General features: G+C 36.9%; 1 protein-coding gene across 2 annotated transcripts in view; it reads left to right on the top strand.

Annotated features, from left to right (window-relative positions):
• KHDRBS2 (KH RNA binding domain containing, signal transduction associated 2) overlaps positions 1–15,787 on the top strand; it is a 414,201-nt gene extending 398,414 nt beyond the window's left edge. The window contains exons 11-13 of one of the 2 annotated variants that reach the window (XR_010388234.1): positions 1,190–1,339; positions 2,173–2,277; positions 15,711–15,787. The gene's annotated coding sequence lies outside the window, so the exon portion shown is untranslated. Of the gene's footprint in view, positions 1–1,189; positions 2,278–15,710 lie in introns of both variants that reach the window. The other variant, XR_010388233.1, reaches the window with a different exon arrangement.
• Positions 15,788–16,618: the final 831 nt, after the last annotated feature.

The raw sequence follows: 16,618 nt of genomic DNA, 5'->3' as shown, positions 1-16,618 counted from the left end.
CACAGTAACCTCTCCTTAAGAAAAGAATTTCCTTCTTCTTAATCTTCCCACCAGAGCAGAGAGGAAATATAGCATGAGTATGCATCTAGGGTCATGCACAATAAGTGTGTAAATGAAATACAGGCAGCCTTGTTCAAATATATTTTTACTGCATTAAAAAAAAAGTAAAGCAATAATACATGAGAAATAAAAGTAAGTCTGCCACCATCCTAAAATGCTTCTAAATGTGCAGTAATGACATAAAAAAGCATTTATTTGCTACAAATAATAAAACTGTAGCATTAAACTAATCAAATCGGTTCAGCTGCCTACTTTTCAGTGAAGAGGTGCCTATGAAACACAAAATGAACTCCAAAATTGAAGGCTCATTGCTGCCTAATCAAAAGCAGTCAGCTTTAAACACCAGCCAGTCAGGTGATAAGTTTGTCATTTCTCAACTGCACTCTTAGAGGAAAGTTGTCAAGAAGGCTTGACAGCCTTTAAACTTCTCAGAGCATTTTTGTCTGTTTATGAATCTCATGTTGATCTACTACTGGGAGGATGGGAGGAGAGATAGAGTAACAGCAGTTCTATTAAAATATATTTGCAGTCATGAATGTCAAGCAGAGTTCATGGTGTGAAAAAATGAGTAGTTCCTGGAGAGAAATTTTCACCACCCCTCAAGTCTGCTTCTTTCTTGTCTAATTGTGTCCAGCTACTTTGGGGGAAGAAGGAATATCAATGATTAATTGCCTAGGTGTTGGAGAACTACTGGCTTGTAATACATCATTAAAAGCCAGAGATCAGGGAGTCTGAATTAAAATGGGAAGCTCCAAATGAATATATTACTACTATATACAATTAACAGCACAAGCTAGAAATCATTTACTTTCATAATTTAAAACAATGGCAGCTCTCCAGTGAAAACATATTTACAGTAATTTTACATTGCTCTCTACAGGCTTTGTACAAAAGGGAGAGAGACAAATTAATATGCACCAAGGCAGCAACAGAGAAACCTGTCTTTGAACTGTTCTTTCCTTTTAATCAGCATGAGCTTTTCTAAATAGCACAAAGAATTATGAGCAGGTGAAGATCATCTAGGTTAGTGAGGGCAAATCACTCTCAGAGGAGTAACTTTGCAATTTGAGGAACAGAGTCTGTCCTTTATGTGACTTGGGATGACCAGATCTTCTCTGTTTTAACCCAGGCATGAACAGCAATTGCAAGACAGCTAACCTGAAGACATTCAACTGCCTTTTGCTACATGAAGGTCCTGTTTTCCTCCCTTTGGCAATTATACCAATGTCCTGGAAGAATTCTCTAATGCTGACTAACATCTTCTATTTTACATCTGCAAGTATGGTAGTCTATAGGTATTTTAGTAAATTTTGTTATTGGTTGTAGTCCCATTAAGTTTCTGAGGTTCTTAAATTGCTTCTTGGAGTTTATTTGTCCTATAACTCAGGGTATAAAAGTAGCCCCATAAACATTAATTGAACAGCCATTAAGCAGTATGGCTGTTTGTTTTGGGTTGATAGAGGACATAAAGCTTCATACCCTGTGGTGGAAAACAATTAGATCTGATGATGAACATGCTATTAAATATACCATTACCAGACCTCTATCAGTTTAACTTTACAAAATAGCAACCAGCTGTAGCCAAACCATGCACAAGCAAAAGAAAGTCATATTTTAATTGTTATGTCATAGCCTGTTATAAATATTGTAGAGTTTCTAATGTTTTATGCTAATGACAGTGACTAATGGCAGTCATTATCTCCATTCATTCTCATAAAAAATTTCCTCAAGAGAGACTGATCATAACTAGAATGCTATTTAAAATTAAACTGTGTTTTTCTAAAATAGAGACTATAAAAACACTTAAATACCAAGAGGTTGGCTAGCTAATTTATTTTGTTTTGAGTATGTTTGACAACTACAGCTGTTATTAACCGTGCCATGAGTTGAACTGATAATCCTTTTTAGAAATGTTTTTGGCTTACTAACATGCATATACATGTCATGTCTTTGTGTGCTTCCTGCAGAGTGGGACAAAAGGTGAACCTCATAACGCCCAGAACCTGTGGCCAGAAAAAAATCTGATGTTGCCCCTGTAAAGGCTTAGTATTGAGAATATTGAATTTCTTCATCCGTTTCATATTTCAGTTATGAATTCTGCTTACTTGACAGGTACAGGGCACTTCATTATGTGCAGGAACTGAAATGCTTAAATGGATGAAGCAGCTATTTACGTCTGATAGGAGCTAAGTGGGACATTAAATTAATGCCAAACAAGTGAGTGCTCATTTTAGTTTCGTTATAAATGGCTGCAGCAAAGCAGTAATGTGTTGACTCTCCTGTGCTGACAAGTACTGTATTTCTTACAAACTTCCCTTAGAACTCAATGTGGAAAGACAAATTCACACTCTGCATGATAAAATTAGCAGTAGATACATTAATAATTGAATAAGGATCTCTGGGGAAACACCATAGTTTACCAGGAGAGTTGGTGACTGACTGGTTTTAAGAAGAGGCTCCTGTCATTACTATGCACTCACATAAGCCCAAGGTAAGAGCCACTGCTTCTGGCCTTTGGTATCAAATCCACTTCCTGCTTTTAGGAGACCTCAGCTTACTTCCATAATAAGCATTCTGCAGATCCGTGAGCAGACTGCCTACAATTAATCTTGGCAGTGTATGGACTTGCTCGTCTATGGTTCCTCTGGGACTGTTCTCAAACTTACAGTCAAATTCAAGACAGTCCCTTTTCACTGTCTCCAGACGATGACTGGAGTATGAGTGAATGAAGGACTTTCTCACTGTATGACAAGACTCTTGCCATATGTCTCCAAATCTTCAGTTCATACAAAGCTGAAACATTTTCCTGAAGAGGAAAACCCACTGGAAGGGCCAACTTCTGTCAGAAAAGCATTAAGTGAGCATACTGCCATCTTCATTTCCATCCCTGTAAGCAAAGCTGAGGTCCTTTGAATGACTCACATGCATAGCATGCTTAGCATGCATTCCACGTTTTGGGAGTGTGTGGGTAGGGCAGGAAGAAAGGACCTCCTCTCTTTTGGACAGTAGCAAAGAAAATAAGATGATTTCTAGGAAAAAAAACTGCTTTTTACAGCCACCAAGAAGGCCATGATGCATTACTAATACCAAAACTATGATCATTCCTTACACCAAATAATTTTGTGTTCAAAGACATTGGCAAAGCAATGTAACATCTCACAGACAGCAGTAATACCTACTGGGGCAAATCCTCATGTTGTAAAATTGGCACTTTATTGTACCAATGCCAGGAGAGTGATAACAGTCTGAATAATCAGAGAATTTATCCCAGCTACAGAAAGAGTAGCAGAATTTGGCATACTATTACTAGATTAAGTCCACATATCTGTCAGCTCTACTAACTGTCCATGCAGACTTCAGTCACTAGTGCAAACTGCTCAGGTGGAACTGACTTCTGTGTTTGGCCTTCCTTCAATTGCAGATTGGATTTGAAGATACTGGATTTGAAAAATTTTTAGTATAAGAAACATTTGAACAGTTTCTGTGTCACTTGAAGCAGGAGATAAGTCCTGGAGCTTCACAGTCATAAAATGAAGTAATGTCTCAATCTATTAGACATCCTTGAAATAACCTGTAAGTGACTCAGCTGAGGAAATAACACTACATTTTTTGCTTTGCAATGTCAAAACACTGATGCAGATGTTAGAGATCAGAGAGGATCAGATGAAGGAATAAACATGCTAAAAGAAAGCATCAGTTTCAGCATAGCCTCTTCTTCTGAGGTCCTTTAAACAAAGATGTGGAAAGTAAATTGGATTTGCTTGTATATTTTTAGTGGACTGACATAATAATTCAGAGTAATATTTTTGTTTGATTCGCATCTGTATAGGAGCTTTCACTGCTGTTACCAGCAAGGACACACAGGCCTCACAAGACTATACCCTTACCATCAACTGAGTGTTTAAGGAAAGGACTACATACATAAACAAAATCATGCACTTCTGGATGAGAGGAATGCACCTGAATTACACTAAGAAAGGAGGAACATAAAAGCAGAATTAAAGAGGAGAGGAAGGGAAAGATCATGAGTCATTAACCATGGCTTTATGCTTCATATCTCTCTACACTGGGCTTCATCCTATTAACTGCTCCTCACTCATTCTGTTATTCTTCTGGAATGCAATTCTAAATCTGCTCCAAGTTTATCATGAATATTATGCGCTCTGATAACTTTTGTATTTTTTGTTAGTGTATACAAGGCACTCAAGAGGCACTGTTTACTCTTAGCATCTGAAATAATCATCAACTTTCACCTCTGCAGGCAGTTATCAGTCCTGTAGAAGCAAACAGATGTTTCTAATGCCTTCTTGAGAATGAATAAAGCAATGGCTTTTATCCAGGTTTTGCAGGTCACTGGATGCTCAAAACAGCAAAGCAAACGTAAAAGAGAAAGAGTTCTTTTATATCATGGTAATTTTGCACTTGAGTGTTTGAGAATTTGTTAATATAAAAGCTATTGAGGAAGATATGGAATGAATTTCTTCTAGCGTTGCCTTGAAAAGTAGCAAAAATTGAAAGTACCAAAAATTATAGCTTTCTTAGAAATGTGACTTTATTAAAAAAAAAAATCTTGGACACCACGTTTCCCTTGGTGACTTCCAATCAGATTTAATCCACTTAGAAGTGAACAGATAATTTTCTTATTGTCTAATCACTAATATTGATGCTTCAGTAGGCCAGACATTTTTTTTTCTCCTGTGCATTCACAACCTTATTGTCTTCAAAGTTTTCCTCAGATAGACTTTTCTTTTATTCTTATTATGTCTCTTCTGAAGTGTAGAGTTTGGATGTTCCGTGGGTAGAAGTTGGCAAGTCTGTTGATGATCCATTCATGTACACGTACATCTGAACAGAGTTGTTCCCAGAAGAATAAACCTCAAAACTAGATATGTGACCAGGGAAATGAGAGGGGGGAAAAAAAAAAAAACTCTTAAAAGTTTTTGCTGAACTTGGACATGGTTATACAGAAACTGGTAAATGCTGCACTCCCCATATGCACCCTGCTGAGCACTTGTTCTAGGAATGGCCAAAGCAGTTGAAATAGAGCAGGATGCTGCAGCAGCAAATTATTGCTGCTACAGCCAGTGTGGAATTGCAGTTCTTTCCTTGAGAGCTCTTGTGATGACACACTCAAGAAGTATGGATGGTGTCCATACAGACATAATTGCCCATTGTATCCAAGCAAAACAAATACATATAGATAGGGTCACTGTGGGGATCCAGATTACCCTCTGATGGCTGTTACAGCTGTGCAGGGCTGGCAGAGATATATATTCAGTAGAGCTTCAACAGAATGTATTTGATTTCTTTCTAGTTCACCCTAAGAAGAGCAATGGCAGAGTGTTTCCAGAAATTCTCTGTAAACTTTGCTAGTATTTAACAAATCAGATGAGATGCCAATTACATAGAGTGCTCTGAGCTTTTTCATAAAATAATGCATGTCTGATGTCCCTTCCTTCCACCAAGCAAGTGATATCACAATTCTACTTGTTGTCCTTCTGCTATTTGAGAAAGTATAACTTACTTTTTCAATATCTCATTTGACATGTGCAGCCTCTTTGATCAAAAAAAATGTGTCTATCTTCATCAGTTTTCACTTCTACTTTCCTCTCTTGATGTGGTGTTCATCAGTTCCCTGTATTTCTTAGCCCAATTAATGTTGTTACCTTTCTTGCTTTCCTTCTGTCTCTCTTTCTGATCATGCTCAAATAATACACTAGGTGTGTGCTGACTTTGGAATTAAAATGTCTATTTTGAACTTCTTGTGCAGAAACTTCTTTAACTGGGCATTAGTTTGGGCACATGCAGCTCCAAAGTCTACATTATTACACAGTGGAATAGCCATTAAACAAGTAGACTTTTTCTTCAAGATTTCATTTAGGAGCTGATTTCCAAGCTGCCAGTACAGCAAAACCAAATAGGTCTTGCAGATGCTCTTCTGAAGCCTCTTTCTCCCACACAATGGAAGAGTATTTCAGCTGCATCCTGTCCTTGCTGTTACTTTACCTTTGCTAACCACTGCTCACATGGAGCTGATGGTGAGATTTGTATCGTAGACCTCTTAAAGCAATTTTGGTCAAGGTAGGCTTTTGCAACTTAAAAAAGGCAGAGTGGTAGTGGGGAATAGGATGAATATTACACCAGGAATTGATAGTGGTTATCATCTTAATCCTAGCTGAAGGTCCATTCCCCAAACTTATGTCCTTTTGTAAAGAAATATTCAATATGCATCTCCACAGATAAATTTGCACTCTCTGAATGCCCAGCCAAAGTAGTTTCATATTTTCATTTTAAGAAATGAAACTTCTTTAAACATAGATGGCACAGTAAAGGACTTTCAAAAGATAATTGCAGCTTCAAAGACTTCAGTTAGGAAGGAGGTTTTTGAGCACAAGCAACTTCATTCTCTTAGTTATTCCCTAGGTGAATGCACTAAGAAAGCGAAAGGAACTGTTAGAAGGCCAGGAATCTCAAGGTGGGAGTCAAAAGTAGAAACAAAAAAGCTAGTGAAGATGGAAGATTTTTTTCTTTGAAAAAGGAAAGGCTGTGAATCTCAGAGGATGCCTAAGAAGGGCAACTTAAACTTAGTCAAGTGACATGAGATATAGTTTGGATCTTAACAGTGCCTGCATAGAAATTACCCATTAAGAAATTCTACCCAGGAATATCAGCTGCTGCAAAATGAGGTGGCAGTACAGACTTAAAGCAATGACTTGAAGCAGCTCCCAAAAGTTTCTATGCCCAGACCTCTGCAGAAAGGCAAATGTTTTTTATTAAGCTTCCTGGCTGGACCAATAGAGTTTGCATTCTGCATAGCTTTAACATCATGCCTACATTGAGTAAAAGCCTGCAAACTGAACCTAGCTTTTTGTTTCTTTTTAAGCAATGGGCTAGTTGAGGCTGGTAAGATATGTATCATTCTCCCAAATATTAAGACAGATAACAAATTAGTAGCCTTTGTACAAATAAGAAATAAATGTCAGGTCACAATTGCGCTCATACAGGAGTTAATGACTAAAATCATCAACATGAACCTCCTCCAACTCTTAGGAAATGGATCAAATGTGTGTACTTCTAGAATGCATTATAGTATAGCTTCATGGTCCACTTCAGCACAGTGGACTGAGTGAAAAGGGCAGCTACACTGATACACAGATAGCCTCTTCTAGAAGAGAGATGAGCTGTTGGATAACCAGGGCCCAAACCCAAGCTAGGCAAAAACTTAGTAACATCAGAGATTGGTAATAGTGGCTCGGTAGTGACCACCAAGTTCTGTTGCTGTCAGGACTCGCAACTAACTAGGAGCTTGAGAAGCACAAACCATTTCCCCATGAGGAATAACTGTGCCTGTGCGGAAATTTCCTCCCTAATCTCAGGAATCCGATGGCTCATTTCTGCCTTAAAGGATAAGGATTTACATTTCATAATTTTTTAAATAAAATGCCACATTGCTTTAGTGTTTTTCTCTCTTTTAAAAAATAGAGTTCCACACCAGAATTCCTCTGAACATGAAAGAGGGGTTTGGTGCGTTTCTTTTTTTCTGGGGGGAAGGAAGGGTTTTGTGGATTGTTGCCTTATTTGACTGTGCAAAAGAACAGATGCCTTATGTTGTTACCTTTTATAACCAGTTTTTTATTCCCTACTTTTTACCTTTTTGCTAAACTGAAAAATCAACCTTTTAAACCTCAGTCTCTCTTTCTCTGAACTCTTCTGCTTTTGCTGGTTTTTTTTAATTAAATGAATAGTAGGATTTTCATAAACAGGGAGCATTGACATGACAGTTTCCATTTAAGCCAACAGAATTTTTACAGATATTTTAGACACAGATTCAAGCTATGCATTTGGGATATAAAGTAATCTAAGATTCTAATTGCACTTTGCATTCAAATATTTGCTGTTTCTTGAACATCTGTTGTGTATTGAGCAGCTGTTTCTGTTGGGATGGCCACTATAACATCTAAATATTTTCCATGAATACAATGAATTTAAAATCAAGGAATGTATATTAGTATCCAGACTACTAAAGTACATCATCCTGCATTTTGTCAAAATGCAGTGTGTTTCTCAGTTGCCTACTTTAATTTGAGCTCTGAAATTTCTTAGCAGTCTTTTCAGATCTATCCTCCTTACGTTTTTATGTTCTTCCTATTTTGACATTTCATTTTCAGCCCTATTCTTGTTTTAATTAATGTATATTCAACATCAGTTTTGATATGGATACCAAGGTGCTGCAACCTTGGCTAATATGGCTTACCACTCATTCTTATTCCTTGTTATCAAAATCTCACATGGCTTCATATATTATCCTCTCACAACCTGTCTTTGTCCAGTGAGATTTTTATACCATGACAATAATGTAGTACAGACAGCAAGATTTTTCAGAATGACTGGTTGTTTAATTGGTGGTTGAATGGAAGGCATGTTTACTACTTAGGTATTATCCAGTTTGCCTATAAAAATCCGAAAGAAATCTTTCATTTAGCCCATTTCTTCCTGCAGCACAAAATAGGCTATAAGCGTTATGAGACTTTTTCAGCTTCTTCTAATATGTCACGTAATGACAACATTTGAAAGAGGATCCTGAATTAGAGAGAAAAAAAATGCTATCTATGCCCATCGTTCTTGTGCCCCAGGTCTCTCTCGCAGCTTTTTTGTTTACTTCTCTGTATCCCAGAAATATCATTTGTTCTAATATGTAATGTTTTTTAGCATTCTTATAAATATAAGTTGCTGAGTGAAGAGCAGCTATTTTCTAAGTATCTGTGAACCATAAGCAAGCATTCAGCTTGTGAATTCAGCTGCAGAACAAGCTGTAGCTCATGCTAAGGGTAACAATACTGTGGCAAGTAATTCATTTCAAGGAAAATAACATATGTGTTTCAGAGGTACACATACATAGGCAGAGGACTGCATATGCTTGTTCTGTGAATAAAAGAGCAGCAATTTCTACCTCATGGAAATTGGCTGGCACAACTAGTTCTCTGTGACAATCTGGGAAAGGGACAACAAAAGTGATTTTTTTCAAGGACAGAAAAAGAGTGAGGGGCAACACAAAATAAACAGTAACATATTTAGGCATATATGTCTAAAGATCTGAATGAACCTGATTTAAGAACAGGACAGTTAAGAATGATAAATGTAATGACCCTGAAAAACAAATATGAGAACTCATTTAGGCTTTTTCCTAAAACCACAAAGGACTGATTTACGGTAGACTATAAAATGTGTCATTAAATCACCAGCATTTACCGATAGTTTTCTCTTGTGTTTTTTGAGATCCCAGTACTCTGAATGACTAGATACAACTCCAAGAATTGATACCTGTATGGAAATTTCTATGTGTCAGACTGACAAAAAAGTAGGGAAAAAAAATCATACCTTACTACAGTAATGAGAAATCCCCTTCACCTCAGTGGGTCTAATCACAGCTGTAAAGATTGTAAGATCTCTCTCTAAAATTATACTGTGCTAAATATAAGAATACAGAGGACAGTTTAATAAATGGGCTACATCAAGTCATTTCAATAGTACTCTCTGGATTGTAGTCTGTGTACCAATAAAAATCTCCATGATTTGATTAATTCCATTAAAGTAGCACACCACCTCCAAATATTTATAGAGATTAAGCAAACTCACTTCAGGATGAACCCTTCATATATACCAGAGGTACCATTTTCTGAAATGTAAACAATTGGCATTTTCTGAGCCATAATCCCTAAATCAGAAACACAAATGTTTGGATTAATAAAAACCAGAAAAACTCATTCTTTGTTGACCTCCCAATCCATATTTTTTCACTTTCAGTGTTAAGTGCATGACTAACATTCTTTATTCTGTACGGGAAATTAAGGGTGGCTGTTTGCCATAGTAACTACACAGGACAGCAGTACTCAAGGTCAGGCCAATCGAAACTGTCACTAAAGCTCACTGACTTCAGGAGATTTGACATCAGATTTGAACTGTCATTGAAATCTATTTGATTTTTTACATGCATAAAGTTTTAGTATTCGTCTGCACCAGCAACTAAATGTTCAGTAATCTTTGTTTTTAGCACAGACCTGGAACTGTTGTCTTTCACATTTGCAGTGCATATATGCAGAATATAGACTACAGGTATACAGAATAATGCATCATATGAACTAAAGCTGTGATAGTGAGCCAACTGCTTAAACTGTAATGCTGAGGGAATGAAGTTTGAAGTCCTTTTCCCAGCATCTTTTATGTCTGGACATTTTATGTCTGGACAAGGTATTAAATACAGAGAAGTGGAGAACATTGAGAAGTTGTAGAAGGGAGAGGGAAGCACTGTCTGAACTGCAAGTGTTTTGGGGCTTCCTGAGCCTCTAGGGCTCCTGGGCTCTGGCTCCACAACAGGACGGTCAGAAACCAAGTGCTTTAGGTCAACCTGTGCAGGTCAGTATTCCCTGGAGCTCTTGCTCCTATAAGTACTGTGCTGGCAACTGCAAACTGGAGCCCGCAGAGTGACATCTCTCAACCTGCCACTCTTGAAAGCCTGAGGTGGCTGGCTTTGGGATGATCATCTGGTGTTGCCAGTGGCAAGATGACAAAACAGTCACATTTCCATTGGAAACCTAGCTTTAAACACCTTCTTCACAACTATGCAGTGTCTAGTCTCCTAGGGTTTTTTATTATTATTATTCCACAGATGTTTCGCTGGAAAAGTCTAAACGACTGTGATTTAAGTAAGTATCAGGGAACATGGATTGTCCACATAAAAAAGATCAATCCTTCAAAACAATTAAAACATGATAAAAATTAAAATCAATAAAAACACTCAAGTATATTTTTAATTGTATTAATAAGCCTTTTTCATGCTCTATTTCCTTGTTCTATTAATTTCTAAACATCACATTAGATTTCATTATACTCTATAAAAAGAAAGGGAGCTTTTCAAATTTGTTATTTGGTAAAATGCGTAGGATAGGGAAGGTGTCCAATCTTTAGAGCTATGCATTAGGATTCCCATGCTACCTCTAAATCTTCAAAATAATTACTTTCCGTCTATACAAATAGCAGATTTTTTTTCATTCCTAACCTGTCATAAAAAATCTCAATTTCTAGGCAGCATAAAAGCATGCCTGGTGTCAAGATTCACGTATTTCCCTTTTCAAAATATAGTGTAATTTTACCTGACATGGCTTTAACCCAGGAATAAAGCAAAGTGGCTATTGCCATGTTAAATAATGAGCCATGTACATTTCAGCTGCTGGGCATGTAGTCCGTGCCTTCAACAGGAGGAAAAGCTATTTCCAGTGGTTATGACTTTTAATGTTCATAATTTGAAATAATCTGTATCCTGATATCATTCAGGGGAAATCTAATTTTTCTGCATCCTTACTCATACCTGAAAGGTCTTGGGAAACAATAGTAAAGGATATTTTATTATGGCTGCAACCTTGAGGCTATAATTGACTTGGTACAGTGCACTTGTATTTATAGTTTATACAGTACTACATTTGATCTTCCATTTTATTATTCCACTGTCAGATAATTCATGTCCTTCCAGATTTTGTCACACTGAGTTACTTTATTCCCCTGGAACAAGGCCAGAAAAATAAGAGCTGGGCCTCTTTAATCATACCTGTTGAAAGAATGTAGGAATTGAGAACACTACCCTGTCTGTGGATGACTGTGTGTGCATATATCCATACAAAATCCACTGAACTGTGCCAGGCAGACAGAATACAAATATGGGTGAAAAAAAATTACTGTTTGACTTTTGACCTAGGAGATTCTCTGTGCCAGTAAGAATACAGGCAAAGTGTCCAAAGCTTGGGTTAGGGTTTGTATTATAGAATATTTTTAATTTTTCCACAGGAAAGAGAATTCTTCCTAATTTCTCAAAATGCAAAAAAGTAAACAGTCACAGCCACCATTAGAAGGACATACATAGGATTTTAATAGGCTTTTTCACCTTTTATTTTTACTTTTATTTTCACTTGAGAATATCAAGGCTGAATTTTTATGTTGAAAAGCCTATGAAGAATCTTCCTAGAGTCACAAATATACTTGGGAAATTTAAAGTAACCATTTGTATTTGAAGTCTCCATGTTTACTTCATTATTGTTGTGAAGTCCTAATACATATATACAGAAAGTATACCTGCATGCCACTTTGATGAGTACTGCAAGGTTAAGAAATACCCTACGGGGACAGAAAGGCTTCTCTTCTTTCAAAATGGGTCAATGATTATGGACTGCTTCACTGCCTACAAAAACTAAAGGAAATTTACATCAGATAAAGGTATCTACAAGGATCTAATGGCTAGAAAACAGTGATTTATTTGAAGTCAAGCACCAAATTATTTTTAAAGAATCAGTTCTGGAGAAACTTGCGTGACATCTAACATCAAACAACAAAACTTAATATAGAAAAGTCCTCCTGGGTAATCCAGTGCTAGGAAAGCTGATTCCTGTAGGACGTATATATAGCTCTTGTCTTAAGGGAAGAGGCTGTGCCACTTATTTCTTTGAGAAAATTGTGGGTCTTTTCTAAAAAAAGAAGATAAAAACTTAAACAGAAGTATTAACCTTACAATCCAGTGATAAATTTAAATTAGTTAGCTGGAGTTTGGCATACTGGTAAAACATTTGAGGGTTCACAAAAATATTTCATATATATGATCAGATCTCCTGTCATGTAAAATGTCTGTCTTTTCTTCAAAGGCCTAAAAAAAAAAAAAAAAAAAAAAAAAGCTTTCTACCTAAATGGTATTTCTCTAATGAGAAGCCAGAATGCCCTAAAAGTTAAGCTGGCACTAGTTAATGCTGTAAAAAATAGCACATCTCAACTATTGATACTTACTTAATTAGCCTGTATTGTTTCTTGCCTCTCATTTTGAATGGTATTTGTGCATTTGTTATTCTCCAGACCCTTTTTTCATAGTCCCTTGAAAACAAAACATAAAATCGATGATGCTGAAGTTTATGTAGGCTCGATATTAGGCAAAAATGAAAGTGCCTCATCCTGCTGTCAATGGGATGTGTTTATGTAGTTCTCTAAGTAGCCCTTTCAAGAAGGGTAAGTGACAGCAATCTCATTCTGAGGAGAGGGAGAGCCATATGGCTCCATTTTATGGCTGGCTGGTTTTATAATAGTTCGGAACAAAATATTGATGATCTCTAAACATACTCAGATTACTCATGTAGATGGGCAAAGTAGCAGTGCGTAGTGCTGTGGAGTTCCAGTCTTTTCCACATGCTGTCCTTTTAGGAAAGCCTGCGGAAGATTGGTTTATCAAGAATGAGGAGAAAAAGGACTGTCTTTTTCCTGCAGGGAATCTGTAGAGCCCTTTCTGGCTTCCTCAGAAGCTTCTCATGTTTTGCATGGTTACTTGGGGTAAGACTGCTGCAACTAGCTTGTGTGTGTAGTCTTCGGTGCCTCCAGTTAAAATTACTGTGAGAGTGCAATGTATTGTTTTGAAGGCATCTCCAGCCAGAACAGGGCGGGCTGTGGTCACGTGCCATATTGCTATTTCAAATACATAGACACTAGAGAAAGTTGTCAGTTTGCATTTCAGCCACTATATGTGTGCGTGTGCCCCTGCATGGGCACACACGTGTGTACGCACATGAACACTGGATCTTTGAAAGAATCCTAAATTACTTGCTTTGGCCTCAGTCCTTCCTTTCAGTACTGAGCTGTCTATACCGGTCAAAAGCGAAAAAATACAGTGTCTAGTTTCCTTGTAAACCTCTCTTGATTGATGACTTGCCTTCTCCCAAGACCCAGCATTACAGCACAAACCAAGTGGTACAACCTGCAGCTGAAACTATTCCTTGGAGGTCTGCTTCTTTTCTAGGAAAATGTGGTTTTCATTAACACTAGTGTTCAGACTCCGGAAAAAATGTATTTAAGACAGTGCATTATACAGGGAACTTTAAGCTATTGCCTTTCTTGATGATATTAATGTGTTGTCCTACAGAGAATCACAGAAATTTTTACCTGTTATTGCATTCCCATTCTCATCTCTTAGTACTTCTGAGTGTAATACAAACCACATAAAAGAAATTCACTGCCTCTTTTACTGACCAGACTAGTCCATTTCCTACATCACACTGCTGTTTAGCTTTTGGTTTGGGAAGTGCTAATGCAGAGATTCTTACCTGGTGCTTTTAAAATGTTAACTGATCTACCAAGATAGAAAAGGTAGGAAAGGCTAGCAACAAATTGATCTAACAGATAGTGCAGTCTCTCAGGAGACATTCATAACATTGACACCAACATAAGTTGTGTTCTCTCAAGAGCACCATTAACACTCATTTTATCACTGAGTGTAAATATAATTACGCAACATCAGTCCCAATGCTGGTCAGCTGCCCAGGTCAGAGGTTTCTAGTAGGCAGAACCACTTCCCTATTGTTTTAAATTGCGTTGAAGACAAAGTGGACATCAGGCTGAAGTGGTAACCTTTGCAGTCCTGGTAACACAAGTATTTACAGATAGCAAGACCAAACAAGTGAACAATGTATCGACCTCCATTTTTTTTAAGAAAAGATATACACAGGCTCAGAGTGTGTTCCTTTTGTTGATTAATGGTTTATTTTATCATTAGTCTGATTTTTTTTCTGAATTAGACAGAAAAATAGTAACTTTGAGAAGGACAGAGTGCCACTGTAGATGGTAAGTCAGACATGAACTGCCAGTGGGATGCTGTTTGAAGACAAATGCAATCCTTGTAAGAGTAAATAGGTACACATTAATCAGAAACTGGTGTAGAATTAATTGTATGCAACTTTTGTGAAACCTTTAGTGGAAAGCCATGGGCACTTATGGTAGCCTGAAAGGGATGTTGAAAATCAACGAAATGTGCAGAAGAGTTTTAAAATTCGTAGGAGTCAGGGAAAATGCACCAATAGCAAGGCACTAAAGAAGCTCTATCTGTTAATTTAGCCAAGAGAAGACTGAGAAGTCACTTGACTGCAGCCTTCATGTACCTACAGGCAAAAGAGGATTTCTGATAATAAAGAGCTCTCTTAATTCAGCAGGAAGGGATGTTTTTGTAGCTGAAGCTAAAATTTCCACTCTGAACACTTCCCCCCCAAATTAACAATGAGAGTTATTAACCATTGAAACAATTTGTGTCCTTCTGAAAGGTAAACTGCATCTCACAGAGAAGCTCAGAAGCTGATAGACAGAAGGTGATAGAGAATTAGATAGATCTTGGTACCATAGTATGCAGGAAGTTCAGCTAGACAATAATGAACAATTCCTTCTACCCTTAATATGTATTTCTGAATTTAAGAATCTATAAGTCTACAAAGATGAATAAGGTTAACAGAATCTGCTCCTCAGTCATATATATTTTAACATTTAATTACATTTCCATTTGGGGATTGTAATTCTGAATCTCTGAAACTTTTCTACAGATCCCAGAAATAGTCTTTCATATTCTGATAACTAAGCCTTGAACCAAATAGAAGCTCTTCAGCTTAAGACTCCGAATTGTTATGATAATTTAGATAAACATCATTTTAGCATTCTTTGTTATGACTGAACACAGCAATGGTAGAGAATAAAAAGTGCTAATATCTATTATAGTCCTTGAACTATACAAGTGTATGAGTCTGTGTTGATCATTCCTGATATGCTCTGTCTTGACTAGGTCTTATTCCGTTCTGTTTCTACAGGTTAGTGTGACTTTAATCAAGAAAAAAAATCGAATGAACAGCAATTTGAAATACAGCATTTGGAAAGGTCAAAATGGTATGTTACATCCTTATTATCTAAAAGAAAAGATGAGTTTAATATCCTGGCAGCATTTTCCTGTGAAGAAGATATTAAACAAGAACTGAAAATGGCACAAGGTTCCCTCTTTCTTTCTTATGACAAAGATTGTAACAAGATGATGAAACTGTACAAAATAAATCTCTTCCTGCTTTAATGTTCAGACTATGGATCCTACCTAGATTTCAAAAATCTAAGCTAATCAGAAAGTCCATACACATACTATTCTTTTGAAATGTATCGATATGATGTAGAAGTCTTTACAATACATTTTCCAACATATGTGAGCCAGTTTCCATGAATATTTTCTAGTCTAAAAAATGGGAAGGAATGGGAACAGAAGGTGCACAGTGCAGTAAGTTTTTACAAATACTAATTGTGGTAAACTATAATAAATAATGTGCTGCATGATCACTGCTCAAAATGTACATTTTTCTGCTTCTATTTAAATAGATATTAGAACACAGACAGTATATTCCAATACACAGCACATTACATGTACTTTGGAGAACCTCTGAAGATATGGAACTATTTGAAGGTAAAGCAATTTGTAGTATATCCAGTAGAACACTGATTAATATATGGAACTACCACGATTGCTTCCTTAAATCATTATCCCCATGAAGACTCTTCCTTCAGTTCTGTAGGTGTGAGGAAAGAAAAAAAAAAAACCTTCTGGAACTTGAGATGTTATAGTTTAACACTAAAATACACCATCAGGGTCCTCATGTTAAATTTTATCATGAAAATCCAACAAATGCTGTGGTTAAAAATCAAAAAATGAGTATATAAAATGCACCCTTACTGGCTG

The sequence above is a fragment of the Dromaius novaehollandiae genome, chromosome 3, assembly GCF_036370855.1.
Source record: "Dromaius novaehollandiae isolate bDroNov1 chromosome 3, bDroNov1.hap1, whole genome shotgun sequence".
NCBI lineage: Eukaryota > Metazoa > Chordata > Aves > Casuariiformes > Dromaiidae > Dromaius > Dromaius novaehollandiae.
This window is presented reverse-complemented; position numbering and strand designations above follow the sequence as displayed.